This window comes from Dermacentor silvarum, chromosome 1, assembly GCF_013339745.2.
Source record: "Dermacentor silvarum isolate Dsil-2018 chromosome 1, BIME_Dsil_1.4, whole genome shotgun sequence".
Taxonomy (NCBI): Eukaryota; Metazoa; Arthropoda; class Arachnida; order Ixodida; family Ixodidae; genus Dermacentor; species Dermacentor silvarum.
In genome coordinates this window covers 340,507,268-340,526,595 of record NC_051154.1, presented here as the reverse complement: position 1 = coordinate 340,526,595, position 19,328 = coordinate 340,507,268, and the positions used below count along the sequence as shown (strand labels likewise).

The 19,328-nt window shown below is 48.3% G+C and overlaps 1 long non-coding RNA gene across 1 annotated transcript; it reads left to right on the top strand.

Moving 5' to 3' along the window:
• Nucleotides 1-14,444: 14,444 nt before the first annotated feature.
• Nucleotides 14,445-19,258, top strand: LOC125942318 (uncharacterized). The gene is made up of 3 exons (XR_007464997.1): nt 14,445-14,492; nt 17,091-17,211; nt 18,409-19,258. It is a non-coding gene; the product is annotated as an uncharacterized LOC125942318 (long non-coding RNA).
• The last annotated feature ends 70 nt before the right edge of the window (nt 19,259-19,328 follow it).

Below are 19,328 nucleotides of genomic sequence, written 5' to 3'. Positions count from 1 at the left end.
CTTTCACGCATTAAAAGCTAGTTGTGAGTCTGCGCACGTGTTGTCTTTTTCGTCCTCCTTTGTCCCTGTTCATAGTGCAGTTAAAATCTTTATAATATGCCTTGTAGACTACCTGGAAGGCAAGACAGTCATTGTGCCGAAGGTGTTCAGGCGAGGATTGGCGTCGTTTTTCTTGCAAAACGACATGCTTCTAAAGAAGAACTTCTCGCCTCTCCGAGCCAACTACCCCCTCGTGGTACCCTCAGCATTGCGTCCAGAGGTTCTGCAAGCTCTCCATGACGACCCAACGGCTGGACATCTGGGTTTTTCCCGCACGCTCGCGAGGATACAAGAAAAATACTACTGGCCTCGCCTCTCTGCCGACGTCGCCCATTACGTAAGGACATACCGAGACTGTCAGCGACGCAAAACACCGCCGACAAGGCCAGCCGGACTTCTACAACCGATCGAGCCACCTCGCCGACCGTTCCAGCAGATCGGGATGGCCTTACTGGGGCCTTTTCCGACGTCGTCATCATCCGGGAATAAATGGGTCGTCGTAGCTACGGACTACCTCACCCGCTACGTCGAAACAAAAGCCTTGCCCAAAGGCAGTGCCGCCGATGTAGCCCGATTCTTCGTTGAGAACATCCTCCTGCGTCACGGTGCCCCAGAAGTCCTCATCACCGACAGAGGTACGGCCTTCACGGCTGAACTAACTCAAGCCATCCTGCGCTACAGCCAGACAAGCCATCGCCGGACTACCGACTACCACCCGCAGACGAATGGCCTCACCGATCGCCTAAATAGGACCATCGCCGACATGCTGGCAATGTACGTCGACGTCGAACACAAGAGGTGGGATGCCGTCCTTCCGTACGTGACCTTCGCATACAACACGGCCGTGCAAGAAACGACGCACGTGGCGCCGTTCAACCTGGTCTACGGAAGGAACCCGGCAACGACGCTTGATGCCATGCTACCGGACGTCACCGACGAAGAAAATCTCGACGTTGCCAGCTATTTGCAGCATGCCGAAGAAGGTCGACAGTTCGCCCGCCTGTGCATCAAGAACCAGCAGAAGACCGACAGCCGACACTACAATCTTCGACGACGCTACGTTGAGTACCAGCCCGGAGACCGTGTTTGGGTCTGGACTCCGGTACGCCGACGAGGACTTAGCGAGAAACTCTTACGTCGCTATTTCGGACCATATAAGATCATCCGACGTATTGGCGCACTGGACTATGAGGTCGTGCCAGACGGTATTTCGCAATGACAGCGGCGCCGCGCACGACCTGAATTCATCCACGTGGTGCGTCTTAAGCCTTTCTACGCCCGCTGACGAACTTATACAGGTCCTTTGTTGCTTTGTTACTTTTGTCCCTTTCTGTACGCGTAGTTTTGTTTTCGCTTTCGTGTTTGTAGCATCGGGACGATACTTTTGAAGGGGAGGGTATTGACACGTATACATGTTTATCTTTCACCGGTGGGCGCTTTCCACCGGCTAACAAATGTTAAACGTTATCGCTCGGCGCAGGACGCGCCTGTATCGGAAGTTTCTAGAACGTTATCGACGCTTCTTTCCGTTGCCTGTTTTCACCGACGCTTATGTTATCTGATTGTATGACCGACGCGAATTGTCTAGAACTTTCTGGAAGACACGCGGGCATCAGAGATTAATCTGGAACCTTCGATGACTCAGGTATAAAAGCCGACGCGTTTCACCGCTGATCAGATTTTCGACGACCGCCGACTGTGTTCGCCGCTTTCGTTGTGCTTTGAGTGTAGCTTGCTTTTGTGGGCACAGGTTCGCCCAATAAACAATCATTTTCGTCATACAGTTTTACGACTCTTTACTTCATGCAGCGTCACTACTACGTGACAATAGTTAGTGGCCGCCTCTGAAGGGGTCCAAGCTGGTAGGCTACTTCTTGATGCCGCAGTGCCGGACGTACAGGCGCTCTCAGAATAATTCGGAACGCCGGACGCGCAGCAGCGCGCCGGCGGAGTATGCGAGCAGAAAAGTAGTACCATGGTCTGCGCGTGCGCGGTCTCCCTAGCACACAAACGTTGCTCCGTATTGCACCTAGATTCGCGTTGTGTTGCTACAAAACGGTGCCCTATGTGTCCCTTAGCGTTTTGATAAGGGGCGCTGGGTGGGTGGTGTCTGTGACAAGCCGCGTGTGCGGATGCACGCGCGTTGGAGCAGAAACCGTCGTGCGTGCGTGTTCGTGTGCTTGGATGACTTTATTCTTTTGCTACTTTGCTTCCTATTTATCATATGATCAGATTATTTCCGGTAGGCGACTGTGACTAACGCTCGCAAAGGACGGTGGTTTCATCTGACGAAACCGTGAGCATATCGGTGGCCAGATTCATAAAGAGATACGAATATATTTGAACCATGCCAGTGACACGAAGTTCACCTTTTTCCTATCGAGGCAGCATGCCGAAAAGAGTACCGATCGATGTGCGGAGAAGAATAACTGAGCTCTGGTTACAAGAGAAATCTCAGCGCGAGATTTCTCACAGGGAAGTCTTTAAGCGCGGTCAACCACATTATCCAGGCATACAGGGATGAAGACGGCCGACTATCAGATGCACCACGATCCGGAAGACACAGATGCACGTCGGAAGAATGCGACTTACTCATTGTTGCTGCAGCAGTCGCCGATCCTTTTCAGAGCGCCGGCCAGATTAAGGCAGCACTGAACCTGCAAGCCAGTGAGGAGACAATCAGAAGGCGCATGCGAGAAGCTGGTCTTCGTGGATTTGTCGCGGCGCAAAAGCCACACCTGACAGATCGACAAAAAGACCAACGCCTCCAATTTTCCAGGGCATATAGGACTAGAGACTAGACTAGAGACTGGACTAGAGAAGAATCGACGCAAGTGATATTCTCGGATGAATCGACATTTACGTCGCGGTGGGATCAAGAGCGCCGCGTATGGTCACCATACAACTGCAGGTATTTTATTTTCTTTTTGATCTTTGCCACACCAAATCTTCCGGCGCGCAAAAGGGTTTCATCTAGAAAGACCAATATTTATTTTTTCTCATCGTGTAGGTACGAACCCGGGTATGTTTCTGAGACCTACAGTAGCGGCCGCTGTGCTGTCAACGTGTGGGGGGCAATCAGCAAAGAGGGCCTCGGTCCGCTAGTCCGGCTATCCCCATCGTTCACAGCTGACGTCTACTGTGAAATTCTGGACTACCACCTGGTGCCATACGCTCTGGACGGGCCATTTAAAGATGGCTGCTACTTCTTCCAGCATGACCGGAGCCCGGTGCACACCACCAGAGCTGTGCAAAATCTGCTTCAAGAGCGTGCCGTTTGTGTCCTTGACTGGCCTCCGAAAGGTGCAGACTTGAATCCGATAGAGAATGTGTGGGGCGCAATGAAGGAAAGTTTGTCCCACATGAATCTGGGAAGTGCCAGTGCTGACGAGCTCTGGCTCGCCATAACCCGAGAGTGGAAGCGCCTTAGTGAGAAGAAGGACTTCGTAGAAGCGCTCTACGAGTCTATGCCAGGCCGGCTACAAGCTGCAGTTCGCGTGGATGGCGCATTCACGCGATATTAAAGCTGAGAATAACAATCGATTCTTTCGATTCTTTTGTTTTTATGGGTAAATAAACCCAATGTTCTTCCTGATATTTAATTCTGTTTATTTTACATTCCACTCGCACAGCCTCTCTTTCTTAGCGTTGTAGTCTACCGCCGAGCAATAGAAAATAGCTGTCTGCGCCAACAAATAAACACATGGGATCAAAATGTAAGAATACTCGCTACCAAACAGCCAGATTCCGTAATTGATTGGTGCACAAATATGCGCAGACGTTCTAATGTGATGCGCAAATCAAAGATTGTGGTGTCGTGTAGAGCTTAAGATAGCATCTTTTCGATGGAGGCGAAAATGCCCGAGGGCCGTGTGCTTAGATTTAGGTGAACGTCAATGAGCCCAGGTGGTCGAAATTTCCATAGCCCTTCACTACGGCATCCCTCAATTTCGTGGTTTTGGGGCGTTAATCACGAACAATTACGATTATAGTACTCATGCAGTCACTTCGTCTGCATGAAATTGGACTTCACGAACGTGGCGCGTTATTTAATTTCGTGAACTGTTTTATTACCGCGATCACCGACACACCTGTAAGGGAGCGGTCGTGTAATAGTCCAAATTGAACTCTTATTACGGAGCTAGTAGTACCATGGATTGAAAGATAACTAAGTAGGAACTAATACTTCGTAGAACAGACAGACATGGTTGAAAAGAAGGCAGGGATGACCTTGTGCCCTTGCCGCTTCAATCTCAAGTAGTATCCCAGAATGAATGCAGATAATGACGAGAACACGCCGCAAGGAATCGAATTGAGGTGCGCAGTACGATACAGGGCCTGGTCCGTCCAGCCCATCTTGCGTTAATGCTAAAGGGCACCTAGCGCTACCCATTTGGTGCAAGACAACGCCAATCGAGATGCACTAGGGAGCGAAACTAGCTCGCTAGGGAGGCCGCGCATGCGCACACCTTGCGTGCATTTATCCGCCGGTGCGCTCCGCCGGCGAGCGGCTGCGTGCTCGTTGTTCCGAATTATTCTGGGAGCGTCTGTACGCAACGGAGCCCGGTGTCGGCCTTCACACGTACCCGCAGAACAAGAAGCTGCGTGAAGTTTGGATCGCGAAAGAACCAGCAAGCAGCCATCGGCTACAACTCGGGCGCGCTGCAAGCATTTGCGCGAGAACGATTTCTGCTACAGCTTCGGGGCTGCGATGTTCGGTAAGTAGCATAAAGTGCGCATTGAGACGCTCGCCCGCACACGCTTCCCAGTTAATATCATAAAGATTTGGTCTATGAACTTGGTGATGCTAGATACTGGCAAGTTCACTTGAATGGAAAGGGAACGGTCAGAAGCACATTTAAAAAAATGGCATGGCATATGCTAATGTTTGTGGTAGCAGCAAACAATGAATGTACAGGATTAAAAGTAAAAGAAACAGCGGGAAATAGCTCGCCGAGAAAACCAATAAACCTACAGTGTGACGCAACTTGAAATATAGTGATATTGAAACGTCCATTAATTTAGAAGCAAATTTAAACTGCGAAGCTGGGCGATCGTAGCCTAGCATTTTCCGGAAGTGCGCGCAAACTTTTCATCTTATTACTCATGATGATGATGATAATTTCTTTTCGTGCGTCTCGGACTTAAGCCGTCAATGCGCGTTGCATAGCGCAGCTTGCAACACCGACACCTCGTTCCAATGCCGACACCGCGTTCCAGGAGACCCACTCCGTGAATGCGTCTCTCGCTCTCATAGCGCGCAAAACCTCTTCACCTCGCAGAGCACGAGCGTACGAACGTGCCAACTCTGGACGCAGACGACGACGCTCGAGCGCAATCATATGGTTATCATAAATGCATGTTTTGCCAGCATGGGTGTATAGCCTAGCGGTTACGACGCTCGCCATGGGAGCGCGGGCACGCGGGCTCGAATCCCGCCTCGGCGAGAAAGTTTATTTTATTTTCTTAGTAGTTCATTGCACCACCTATGCCCACATATGCACCACATATGCACCACAAATAACGGCTGGCTTAAACAGCTTCGCTGTTATTAAAAAAGATTGAATCGTCGATACGGCACATCAAAAGTCGCCGAAGTCGTTGAAGTCCCTAGTTATAACGAAATTGTTTTTGAACAGCTCTAACAGCGTCCACGCAGTTGCGTGTGTACTGTCGCATCTCATATGCCGCAGCTCAGATGCTGCAGCGTAAAGCTCACAGCACGGTGCGAAAACGCGCTAGCAGCGAAAGGGAAACATTGTGCGCGGACATGTATGCAGACGCGCAGTCGGTCACTGCGTACTCCTGCGATCGCTGCATTGAGGCTTCTACAAGCTCACTCGCGCTGATGACTTATTGCGCTAGCAGGATTGTGCACACCAAGATAGAAGCCACTCAATAAGGTCGTAATAATCGAAGGTTCAGGCATGAGTGAGACAATGTAAAGTGAAGTGAGCGGTTACATTATATTGCGATGGCAATTATATGGACACTCCAAGCGCACTTCTGCCGTGCTCGTGGACATCACTGTGAGGTTCCGTATAAAGTCCAAAGACGGTAACATCGTCGCCGCGTGCCGGCGGTACGCTGTATGTGTGAGTCAAAACTTGCGAGGATCAACCGACGCTTGTTGCTCAATCTCGCGCGCGCGAGGGAAGAAGGCGGGCCGGAAACGCGCTTCTTCTGTCGCGCGCTAGGCACGAGGGGATGTCTTATTTCGGCGGCGGCCGCGCGGGCGCCGTATTGACCCTTTTCGCGGAGCAGTTTGTTCTAGAGAAACGAGATGGCGCTTACGGCGGCGCGCCATACGTTGCCTCAGCAACAGCGAGCGAAAACGAAACCATTACCGCTTCTACCTTGCTTCTGTGCGATCAGCTTTCGGAAATGCAACTGAATTTTCGCTAACGCACTGTGCTCCATTCATGCTGGTTTTAATCATGTGGATTGAAGACACGTGCAGTAGTCGGCTGCAAAAATTGTGACTGGCATATTTAAGGAATGTAATGAATATGTGGGGCCAAGTTCGCGGACCGCTGCTGCAACTGTCCGTACGTGTTTCCGGCACTTCGAGATGTACGTCTTTTCTCGAGGAAGAGGATACACAAATTTGCTCATCCGCCAGCGTTGTATCGCTAACCTTCCAAGAAAGGGCTTGAGCCCCGGTTGGCAAGAGTGAGTACCGCTCGTTAAACAATGATAAAGGGAGGTAGCGCCGCTCCCTGTCATAGTAGGTTTCGCACACAGTATCTACACCCATCTACCCTAACCGGCACGGAAACTTACGCCCACTCTTTCGCCAATGTGTCAAGAATAAGTGAATGGGCGCACACTTGAATATATGTGCACTTTATACACACAATAAATGACGAACTACACCGATAACGCACGAATGGTCGAAGCTGGGTGTTTCGTGACGGTCCACGAGAGTAAGCGAGTTACTAGCGATAATACATCTTTGCTACAAGGTATATAATGTGCAGAACAGCTACTTTTTAAGCCTTGTGCGCAGCAAGAATAAATCTAACGAAACTGAGTACAATTGCGAGTGATTAGGCAGAAAATAATCAGATAGTGACCGCACTGACGAACTTTACTGTGTCAGAAATATCAGCTGCTTCAAAATGTTTTCCAAATAAAGGACGAAGCTCAAAACACACTAATCCTGATCTATTTCATGAGCGGAAAGTTTGGAATTCATATTTAGCCTTGCTTTTAGAGCAAGCACCGTATGTGCTGCTCGCGCCGTTTGGACGTAGCCTAATCAGCTCCGAAAGCGCTTTTGCATGTTCTCTGAAGCTCTGGGCAAAGCTTCGTGTCGTCCACCCAGTCAGCGTCTACGATATCTCCCGAAACAGAGGTTTGCTAAGCCGCACCGGCGTCATACACATCCATTGTAAACACGGAGGCAACGGAGGCCGTTGAGGCAAGCAATGGACGCGTCACCATGTGATCAAACATGGCAACGCCCACGGGATCGCCGCGAAAAGGGTCAATAGACTAGCATTCAGAGCCGTTCTCGGGCGCCGCCATTTTCTCGCGACGGTGGTGCCGCGGTGCGAGCATTGGCTGTGGACTGCGGGCACCGCGAATCGCGGCTATGGCGGAAGCAAGAGCGATGGTAATAAATTATTCTTCAAGCGGACCGTTGACGCTTTAGATTGCTAAGCGCGTGCTCATTTCACTTCTGCATTATGTACGCATGACGAACTCAGTAGAACACGCGTCGGATCCAGGGAACGCTTGAGATTTCTAAAGTTTCGCGGTATCATGGTCGCAATGAGGACGACGGATTTTCGTTTACGGAAAACGTATGCATTGGTTTTCGCGCGTCGTAAAGCGAGATATTCTGTTAGATTCAGTGTTCTGGCAAGTGCCAGCCATGGTGCAAGATAATTAGTGCCAATAAGCGTGCTCCAGCAGCATGTAAAGTCGCTGTGTGCTGCCACAGAACCATGCAAAAGTAAAAATCACAAGGTATAAAACTATCGATTTCATTCGTACCTCGACAAACTTATCTAAACAAGGTAGCGGTTTTCGAAATGCGTTTCACACCTCGTGTAAAGTTAGTGAGTCAAGGATGCGATGAAAGTAACAATATTGCTGCGAAGCACTGTTTGCTTTCTTTTGACCCGCCTCTGAAAGCTTCTCTAATAGACTCGTTGGCTACGCGATACGTGACCAAAACGCGCTTGCATGAACTCTTAATTTTTTTTAATTAGCATAGCTTGCACTGGGGGCGCAATGTTAAAGACAGCAGAGCTGATGGGCACCTAGCTATCCTGGCTTTTGGGCTAGGCTAAGCACTACCAAGTAATCCCCAGCATATTCCTGACTTTATTGATTATTGATCGATTATAGATTAGCTATTGATTGGCTATCGGTTAGCTATCGCAAGGTATTGGCCACGTATTTCGGCTAGGCTAAGCACTGCCAAATCATCCGCAGCATTTCCTAGAATTTATTATTTGTCGATTATTGATTAGCTATTGATTGGCTATCGACTGGCTATCGCAAGTTATTGGCCACGTTTTTGGGCTAGGCTTATCACTACCAAGTCATCTCCAGCATTTTCCGGAATTTATTGATTGATCGATTAGCTATTGATTGGCTATCGCACGGTATTGGTCACGTATTTCGGCTAGGCTAAGCACTACCAAATCATCCCCAGCATTTCCTGGAATTTATTATTTGTCGATCATTGATTAGCTATTGATTGGCTGTGGACTCGCTATCGCAAGGTATTGGCCACGTTTTTGGGCTAGGCTAAGCACTAGCTACCAAATAAACTCCAGCATTTTCGGGGATTTATTGATTATTGATTGATTATCGATTACATATCGATTGGCTATGCAAGGTATTGGCCACGTATTTGGGCTAGGCAAGCACTACCACACGGGGTTTTACATGCAGCGAAAGCCTATCATTCGGTAATGTATAACCTAATGTGTAACTTGATGTATAACTCCAACTATGACTAAATTTGCACCAGGCTTTCGCCTTGAAGTGTTACAAAGACTGTAACGCCGAGCGGAATTTTTAAATATTGGCGCTCGCCACATTCCTATCAAGAATGCCGACGACGGCACAATGCCGCCCTGACGAGTAGCTTTTGTACATCGTTGCTACTCGCTCAAACCGTGAGTAGCAACGACACAAACGAGCGCCACGCACAAATAAACACACGCAAGTGCGCCGATTCCCGCAGTCCACGCCGAGAGGTGGCGCCTAGTGTCGAGAGTATTGGAGCGTGCCCGCAGGCGTATTTCTATTTCAGCCCCCGTACAGCGCTCGACCGCTGGCGCCGCGCTGCGCCGCTCGCGCGTACCATGTTTCTAGCCGCCGCCGTTGGAACAGAGGAGGCGTTTACGGAGAACACGCTGGGTTGGGGCTGACTAGCCTGCTGTTAGGGGATCGGTGGTATTCCTAAATAAACGCATCACTGTTTTGATGATCCAAATATAATCTCACTATCAGGGAGGGAGCAGTCTACCTGACTGGAGCAGTATTTTTTTATTTGGGGTGTTGCTACGCTGCGCTCCGCAACACCCCAACGACCGCCGCTTCGCGTCGGCGCCCGGCACCACGGCTTCCGCCGTGGCGCCGGGGTTCAAACGACCGCGCTGGCAAACAGACAGGAAAACAAAAGGAAAGCGTCATAGAATAAAAAAAAAAGTTGAGCCAGGGCGGGAATCGAACCCGCGTACGCATAATCCCGAAGCGAGCGCTCTAACCACTCAGCCATACAGCCACTTTTTTTTTCTTTATTGCATGGAAATATTAGTAGTTATATGCGAAAATTAGTTGTGTTACATATATACATACATGACAAAACAAATCCACACACGCTAGTCACTCAGCCATACAGCCACACTTTCGAAGTCAGCAAGCATGCGAACCATATGATTGCGTTTGAGCGCCCTCGGCGAAAGCAACCACCTAGAAACGCGGTACGCGCGAGCGGCGCAGCGTGGCGCCAGCGGTCGAGCGCTGTACGGGGGCTGAAATAGGAATACGCTGCCCGCAGCTTGCGTGCGAGGCTAAAATAATGGGCGCCGCCATTGCGTAGGCAGTGGTGCCATCTGTGGGCAGTTGGCATGCTGGCTTGGGCGAACGCCCGTGTTGTATGCTGTCGTATACGCTCGGCAGCAGTTTCTGGTGGATTTTTTCGCACTCGTGCGGTCTATTTAGAATGAAATGGCGTCTTCTACGTGGGAAATGGTCCTGTGAGGCGTAGTGATGGAATTTAAGTCTGAAGTACTAATTAAGCGGCTGGAGTAACTGCTGGTGTTAGGGCGGACGGAGCACCCAGCGCGAGGTGTGTGCGCGTTTGTTTGAGCTTAAAATCAGCCTCAGATATCAGTTAGGTATTTCTGAAAATTCGTTTCACGAATGTTACCTTACTGCAGCATTATCAGCACTGTAATTCTAAGCTCTGGTTTAGCTGCAACGAGTAGTTACGAAACATTTGACGATCCTCACAGCGTGGCTACCGTTCTGCTGGGGAATAAGTCGTGCTGTTTACTTGGCAAGCGTTCAAGTTGTTATGTGTAGATACACTGGGCGACTGCCTTGTTTGCTGGGCGAGCTTTCCGCCTACAAATTAAATAGTTTTGGTAATAATAACCGCATACCGTACAGTGTGAATCACAGTTTTCGAGTGGTCAAACGCCCAGCCGCAGACTGTGCGAGCGCCCGGGGCAGTACTAAATGCTGTGTTATAGATCTGTTTGTTCTATATAGCGTATAGTCCAAGTGGTCCAAGCATGCGGTACGACCATGCGGAGTCCTATTGGGTCGTTATCCCGTGTTCTGTTTTATTTTGCCGCAAAAGGAGGACATCTAAACTTTTGTATTTCTTTTTTTTTTCAGTCTCCTAAGTTCAGTCATTTACGACGCATTCACCCACGTTACGGAAATTCTGTACTGACATATAGCTGTTGGATCCTCTTTATGCGATCCCATTTGTATATTGTGCCTTACAGGGCGAAACAGGCAATGCCGATCTAAGCACGAAGCAATTGTGTCTATCATGTTGGCTTGCCAACCGCAGTGCTCGCTGTGTTCAGCAAAGCCTTCGACCTCTTGCAGGAGGCTAACGTAGACATAGTGATTTGAAGTCTACTAGACTTAAAATGCGTGAGAACGATTGCGGTAGCTGATGCAAATGTTTTACAACAACTCTTTGTTGAGTGAAAACCGATACATCCAACATAGTTCACAACACATACACACACCGCGGCTCATGATGCGCGTCGCATTTTTGCACATGCAAGAGAAATTTTCAGATACTGTAGCTACTGCTGCACCTAAAGGCTACACAGTGGTTGTTCGGCGACCTCGCAAGAACTGACATCCCGTAAATTGCACTCGGAACTAGCTAAAACACCTCCGAATCGTTCGCAGCGCGCGACCGGCAACACATTCAAGCCGCGCCGCGCCGGCTCACACAAGCCAGAGAGGAGGAATGAAATAAGGAAAGGCTCTTCGCGCGCCCTTTCGTCCTCGCCCGATGAAAAGGTCTATACATATCTTGAAAGCTACCTACGACGTGGAAAAAGAGCGCGCCTCATCTTCAGAGGATTCATCTTCAAAGCGATTTGCGACGTGAACAAAACTCAACTAGTGCCGGTGACTTCGTATGCGGTGTGTTTTGGACGTTTAGTTCGCGTTGAAGCGAGAGGCGGCACGAAGGTCAATTCACTCGCGGTTTTTGCCGCGCCTCCCCACTCCAGCGCTCTGACAGCGAGTTGTCGCGGTCATCGAGCGAGATGTTTACCTGTGCTCGCGTTGCACCGTGCTTGTTAATTTAGTTAGTAAGGAATGCATACAAGTTTAAACGACCGATAAAACTCCCATTGTTATCGCAATCGAGGCTTCGCCTTTCGGGCGAAACTGAAACATTTTTTAATACACCTGAGCATATAGATGGGCTGGAGCGCTCATGGCAGACATATCTATCAAAGTCATGCCCGACAAATGCTGCCATGACTTCCACTGAGTATAGACGCTTAATCCTGTGTGATTTGCTACAGTTTCGCTGGTCATCCGCTATCAGTGGGTGGAATGGGTCCTCATTTTTTTCTCCCTCCCTCTTAAACCTACACGTACAGGCTCCGATAAACAGCTAGAGCGGAAGAGGGAATAGCCAAGTTAGCACAGACTAACAGACAGGCAAGCTCGCATACATAAGAAAAAGCGAAGATGCAATGATAGCTACCGCTTTGTTCTCCCTTTTGTGTGTGTGTTTCTAAGGTAAATATGTGACTATGTATACGGACAGTCAATCTCACCCTCTATTTCCCGCTCTCTTGGCTGAATCCGACCAAAGGAGAGCTTAGTGAGCATGAACGGCAAGCATGCACACGTCTAATGTCAATGACAGAGATAGGTTGGGGCTGCAACGGTATTTATTAAAAACAGCGAAGTGACCAGCGTCTAACGTCGGCAAAGTGAGATTTGGGTCATCGTCTTTCTCACTTAAGTAGCCCAGCCGTAGCAGCGCCACGATTGCTGTCCTCGTCATTACTATGGACCCGTGAGAAACAAATGAATTAGCCATCTTGACGACTCAGGCTAACGTGCGCGTCGCTGGAACTCGACCAAGTACTTTGCCGGCGATCGTTGACGTAGCAAGAGCGGGGGCTGGCTATGTGGGGGGGGGGGGGGGGAAGTGGTTCAACTCCCGGCCCATCCCAAGTGTTTTGAACTACTTTGTATGCACATATATCCACACACACATGCACACACACTCGTATAGGAGCGTGCTACATGACATGTTCATACATCGATGACCTGGGGCTCCGGGCGCTATTCTGACGTTTTCCCAAACTCCGCGCCCCGGAGACAACAGTCTCTGTTGTTGAAATGATCAACAGATCACGCTAGGCTCTTTCCGTGAATTTTTACTAGAAGCGAAAGGTGTTCGCATGCAACCATGCCTCTCACATTCCAACTACCCGTGGCTATGTTGTAACCCCGAGGACACGCTACTGGGAAGCTGCGACCGAGTCACAATATCGCCTAGGGGCCAAGACAGTGTCATCGAAGCGACGGATATTCTACCTCTGGCAGCCTAGCCAACGACAGAAGCTGCTTGGGGGAAATCAGCTGGATTTTTAAAGGGGCCTGAGGCCGAGTCGCGTATTAAAATAAAGAACCTTGTATACCCTTCACAGAGACCGCCATTCCGAGACACCCCCAACATTAACCCTTGGAAGTCTTGGAGTTCACCATTTCGAAAGCAGATTCGACGGCAGATGCAGCGAGATTTCGAACTTGTCAGAATACAGTGAATCGCAGTTCCAATGCGAGAGGCGAAATCACAGGCAAACACCTCTGGCGTCTAGGAAACATTCGCTGGAAGCGAGGAACAGCACTGCTTGGTCTGTTCATCGCCAGTTTAGCGACTGAAACAGTGGTCTCCACCGCGCGGGGTGTAAGAAAGCGGCGTCATGGCGCCAAGGACTCAAGCACACTGATGTATCTTCGACAGAGACTGCAAAGCTGTTGTAACGCAACATAGTGTATTCGCTTATCCCCCAAAAGCTGTTATTGAATCTTTACGGAAGTTGAAGGCAAGATAATTGCTTTTTGTTCCTGGAATGCCTGGAATTAAGTCGTGAGTTATGTTGCAGTGCAAGTGGACCCATAACGCCTATCTGCAGTTGTGCTTGTCGGGAACAACCATACTTCAGATAAGCAGCTTCGTCAGCAGTAAACCCGCGCAAACAGTACCGTCAGCCTTCTTCCTCAACATTTTTGTCGAACATGCCCAATTGCGCTGTAAAATAACTCGTAACCGAGACAGGCCAGCATCAATTGGTGGTGCAGGTTATATTTAATTTTTTTTCTCTTTGAATTAGTTATTGCACTGCTCAATAAATCAGACCGCTCAGGTAATCAAATAATGGAATGCTTTTTAAGGAGAATTGGAGATCACGTCCTTATACCTTTATTCACCAAAGTGATGTAAAAAAATGGCATCTAAAAGGATTTAAAAATTTTGGCATTTATGGTGCATGAATTACGTATGATTCAGCGAACTTATGAAATAAAATAATAATTTACGGGGTTTTACTTGCCAAATATATATGATTAAGGGGCACGCCGCAGTGGCGGACTCAGGATTAACTTTGAGCACCTGGGGTTCTGGCATTCACCTGAACGTCGCCCCCGAGGGCTCCGATGTCGCTGCGCATGCGTGAGCTGAGAGAAGGTGAAAATGGAGAACAACTCTCCTTTGCCGGATGTGACGTCACATTTTTGTTTGTTTTTTGCTTTTTGAAATAGCTACTCTCGAACTCAGACACTATGGTACGCGCCTCGTTCGCGCGCGCATTGTGAGCATTCAAGTTTCGTTTTTTGCACTTCCTTAGTAGCTGAAATTGCGGACATTGCAGAGTTGGGCTTGATGACATTTGTTGCTCAGCTGCCGCGACACATTTGGAGCAAAGGTGAGTGTCGTGCGATTGCCCGTTCTCTAGCTGACACTTGTAAAAACAACCGGTTGCTCATTTGAGCTGTGGCCGATGTGATCTCGAAATTCGAAGGAGCACGAAACGGTTGTCGCAGGTCTCGTAGTGATCGCAGGATAATTTATTCGTTCGTGCCTTCTTACTATCACAGTTCCTACGCGTTACCCCGATGTAAAACGAACGGCGGAAGCGTTCACGCGCCGGAAAATGCATGCACTCAACTAGCTCTATAGGTGAATGCCGTCCTTTGGTATAGACGTCAGACTCTGCCCAGGCGGCGCTGCGGAAAAACCCGCCACCAGCGCCCCCATCGCAGCCTTGGCGCAAACTGAGTAGTGCAAAGAGAGCTGTCCGCAAGCGAAGCTGCATAGGCCACAATAGAGCCCCGTCTTTCCGTTTTGTAAAGGCACGGTTTCCTAAAAATCAAGGACCTGGAAAGCTTCTTCCGCCCATCCACGCTTCGGAAAGGGAGCAGAGCGAAGTACGTGTACAATGTAAAAGAAGTTTCAGGTGTTATTTCGGCGCGCTGCAACTCGCAAGTACAGCGAGCATCGTACAACGTCGAGTTCGAGGCAAGCACTCCGACGTCCGTTCTCTAGCGCCTAAATGTGTTAAATTTGGGTACGTACATAATGTCAAAGCGATGAAGTACATATATGATTAAGTGAGGTAACTATGTAGCTTACGGTCAGTGGTACAAAGCTCGCTTTATCAGGGGCGGACGGCCCTGGCGACCTTCGCCTTTTCAGTTGCGTTCTCGCTTCAGCTCTCGCTTCCTGGGCGTTCGAGCGTGTTATCGCGCATCTTCGAATGTTTTCTTCACGGTTGTCTTCCGTTTGTATTTACTGCAAATGGAGATACGTGCGTGTCCGCTTTCGCGGGATACAACCGAAGGCAAAACAAACCAGCAGACGCTTAAAACAACACACGCGCACAAATTAATGTAAAGAAACGCGACATTTTTTTTTCTAAACACGTGCGTTACTTCGCAATTACTCATCCAGTGCTCCCACAGCAACTTTATTGCTCAGATTACAAAAAAAAAAGAAAAACGCTGTCAAGAGGGCTCAGTGCATTGCGAAACGTGCTCGTATCGAAAAAGCCGAAACTAGAAATAAGCTCGCGATACCACAATTCCCTAGAACATGATTTTGAATTCATAAAGGAACCAAAATGTTTGGTTAAACTGACCTGCCAAATCTCTCCGTTACACTTGCTGAGTAAAGTGGAGGCGGACGTGTGTAAACAGGTAGAAACATCGATGGCACATACGCAGGATGGTTCACAACTTTGTTTATTCTGTTGCCAACGAAGAGGCGGCTGGAGATTCCTCAGTTTTCGCTTGGTTTCCATAGTCCCCCGTGAGGGCTACGCAACACAATTACAGCAGAACAACATTATCACACTTTCTCATGTGAGCGGCTGTGTTGTGGAGAATGCGAGTAATTCGCTTACCCAACACGCGAACGGCCCGTATCTAGCGCTCTCTCCTTTCTCCTTCATACGACCGCGATGGAAATCGGTAAAACTGAACGTTGTTATTCAGTCCTTCACGTTCATGGCAATTTACAACGCAACAGTAACGTCGATTGCGGCGTTTCTTCGTAGCGCGCGGAGCTGTCGCGGTTGCCGTCGTGCTCGCCATCGCCATAGAAGGAGTGAGCCAACAAGAACTTTACGGCAGTTCGGCGGCACGTCCGACTAGCGGAGAAATTCATAGCTCTCATTCTGGCTGTTAAATGCGCAAAACATTCGCAATATGAACAAAAATTAAGTTAAATCGTTGTTTCGCACTCGCTAGCTACTTAGGCAACTTAGCAAGGGAGTCGGACTTTGCACTACTCAATTATTACCTCTTCGCACCGACAGGTGGCGCTACGCGTCTTGCAAAACTCCAGAGTCTGACGTCTATATATCTCGTGCGTAGGTCTTTGTTTCTCCATCTCTATGGCATGACTACGCTATGCGCCTCTTATTTACTCATGCAATTCAATTACCTTGCTGCTGCATTCAATTACCTTGCTCACTGCTTGCGCTGACCGCGGTAGGTGCGTCAGAGGCTTTCATTTGTTGCAGTGAGATAAAGAAAGCGTATTTCTTTCACTTACAGCTTCTTAGCAACTCTTTTGAGAGCCGTGGAGTTAAATCATGCAATGTGTACGTTGTGAGCAAGCTGTTAACCAAACCCGCTTTACTGCTGCTGTCGCTTTTACGGGCACCTTCAAAATTAAACATATATGAGTGTATGAATTCAGCTCACCTTTCTATACACATCCGTTGCTTTCGTTGTTCGTAGATCATGTGCGTACCTTTGCAACCGTAATCGACATTGTAAAAACAGCAGGAAGGCAGATGACACAAATACTGTGTCCGCCTTAATTGTTGTCTGTGCTGTTTTTATAATGTAAACAACTCCACACACTTGCTGTTTACACCAAAACAATCTTGATATATTTTTTTTTCTTGTAGGAGGATTTGCTTCTAACTGCGGCAGTGACGTTGTGTATTGTCCTCAGGAACGCTTGCGGTGTGCACATTTGTCTAATTTGTTTCACTGTGCTGCTGCTGTCTTTACAGCTTCTGCTTATTTCCTTTGGCCGCACCTTATATTTGTTGTCTTTGTCAACATCTGACCTGTTTCTGCCTTGTTGAAAGCAAGTGGCCACAAGTACTGCTTAGTTTGCTCAGTCTAAACCTGGTATGTATATCTATTTGCTAAGGGCATGCTTCTGCTCCTTTAAAGGTTGCTTTAACTAATAGTGGTTTGAGTCATTGTGTATGACACCAGATAATTATTGTTCTAAAATGGTGGCAAAGCTTGTCCGTGCACAGATTTAAAGTATGGAGATGCTAAACATTAAAATGTTCCAAGTTGCCACAAAGTATTACACGCATTTAAATTTGCAGTCGCAAAAGACGTACTAAAAGTATAATCCACAAAATTTGCTTCGAGGTGTCTTGAGACAATGAATTGTAGAGAAAGAATTCTATTGTGAGTTGCCAATGCTTGTCGTGAGCTCTAGCCCATTTTTCTATGCAGCCACTGTTGCTTCGTTGTCTGTGCTTGTTACTAACAAGAAATTGAGCTCCGTGGTTCCCCTGATTTTTGTAGATCATAAAATGCAAATGTCTCGACATTGGCAGCCTTAGTGCCTCAAGGTAGAACACGAGTGTTCATTGGCCAGTTGCCTGCTTTTAAGATAATGTTGTATTTAATGTCAGGGGTTTAAAGGATACTTCACATCTGCCATCATGGCTGTTAGTTCTGCTGCCTAGCACTTCGAGGACAAAGTTTGGTACACATGTGAAACTATCCAAGAAAATGGACATTGGGACAACTGCTGACGTAGCTCACTTGGTAGAGCATCGCAAGCGCAAAGCAGAAAATGTTGGTTAAACTCCAACCGGCAGCAAGTTGTCTCTTAATGCAAAGCATTATCATGATCTATTTTCGAATTTCTTAGTACACCTGCCCAGGTAGCTTCATTAATAATTAGTAATGCTCCTGATGGTGGGTATTGAACGCGAGTCCCTAGTGCAGCAGCCCAATTATTTGCCCATTAGGCTACAGATGCATGCATAGCTCGCCAGATTAACCGCACTGGTTCTCTCGTAGCAGCTAATGCTTTCAGGTGTTATGTGACACTCGCAGAGTTTGGGATTCACCCGTTTCAGCTCATATGCAACATATAAAGCAGGTGTTGTGTTTGCTTTGGTGACGCGTTGTGCGTGCAATTGTTTTTGGTTTCTCTATTTTGGTGTATTGTGCTTTGTATTCGATATGGTGCTGGGCATTACCTCAATCACAGCTTCGATGCTGTGCCCAAAGAAAAAAACATTTTTAAGCAGGTGCTCGAGTGACGTGAAGCTCACTCTCCCTCATTCTCTCTTGCAGGTAGTGCATCCAGTTTAGCGCCGTGCACATGTGTATGGACGCGTGCACGGACGTAACGCTGCTGCCCATCGCGAGTCGTAAGCGAAAAAAAAGGCCGACTGAAAAAAAAACAACAAGAAATATAATAAGCTGCACGATCAACAGATTTTTGAAGAGACCGTTTCAACAGAGATATCTGAAGCAGATCGTTATTGGATATGAAGAAATGTGCAGTGGATAACAGCAAAACATGTGGTAACCGACTGACTGACGGTAGTAAGGCTCACAGCCTAAGTTTTTCACTATTTACACCGATAATGTAGCACGTATTTGCGCAATTAAATCACCTGCTATGCGCAGCAACCGCACTCAATTGAAGCCGCCAACGCAGCGATGCACCATTTGCTATTTCAGGATCACGAAAAACAATGTATTCACCGAAGTACAGCGGCGGTTGACCTGTCGGCAAGCTGTTAATTCACATATGGCGAAAGCAAATGTCACGGAGTCCAAGCCCACGAAACTGCGCTCACAAGAATATCGCGCACGCTTGGGCCTTTCCGACATGCACAATAGCGCACGCAGAGCGTGGTGCAGCCGACACCCGACATTCGTGACTGATCTACGTTCGAGAGTAGCTATTTCAAAAAGCAAAAAAAAAAAAGAAACAATGTGACGTCGCATCCGGCAAAGGAGAGTTGTTCTCCTTTCTCACCTTCTCTCAGCTCAGGCATGCGCAGCGACCACGGAGCCCTCGGGGGGCGACGTTCAGGTTATACGAACGTCCGTGAAAGCATTGCTTTCGAGCAAACCTTTTCAAATTAAGTTTTCGCTCATGTCCACGAGATAGCAAATTTCAGTGTTACATTAGCCGCTATATTTTCCAATTTCGTGTGACCTAGCTACCTCAGGTTGCATTTACGCGCCGAGGTTTTTAACAA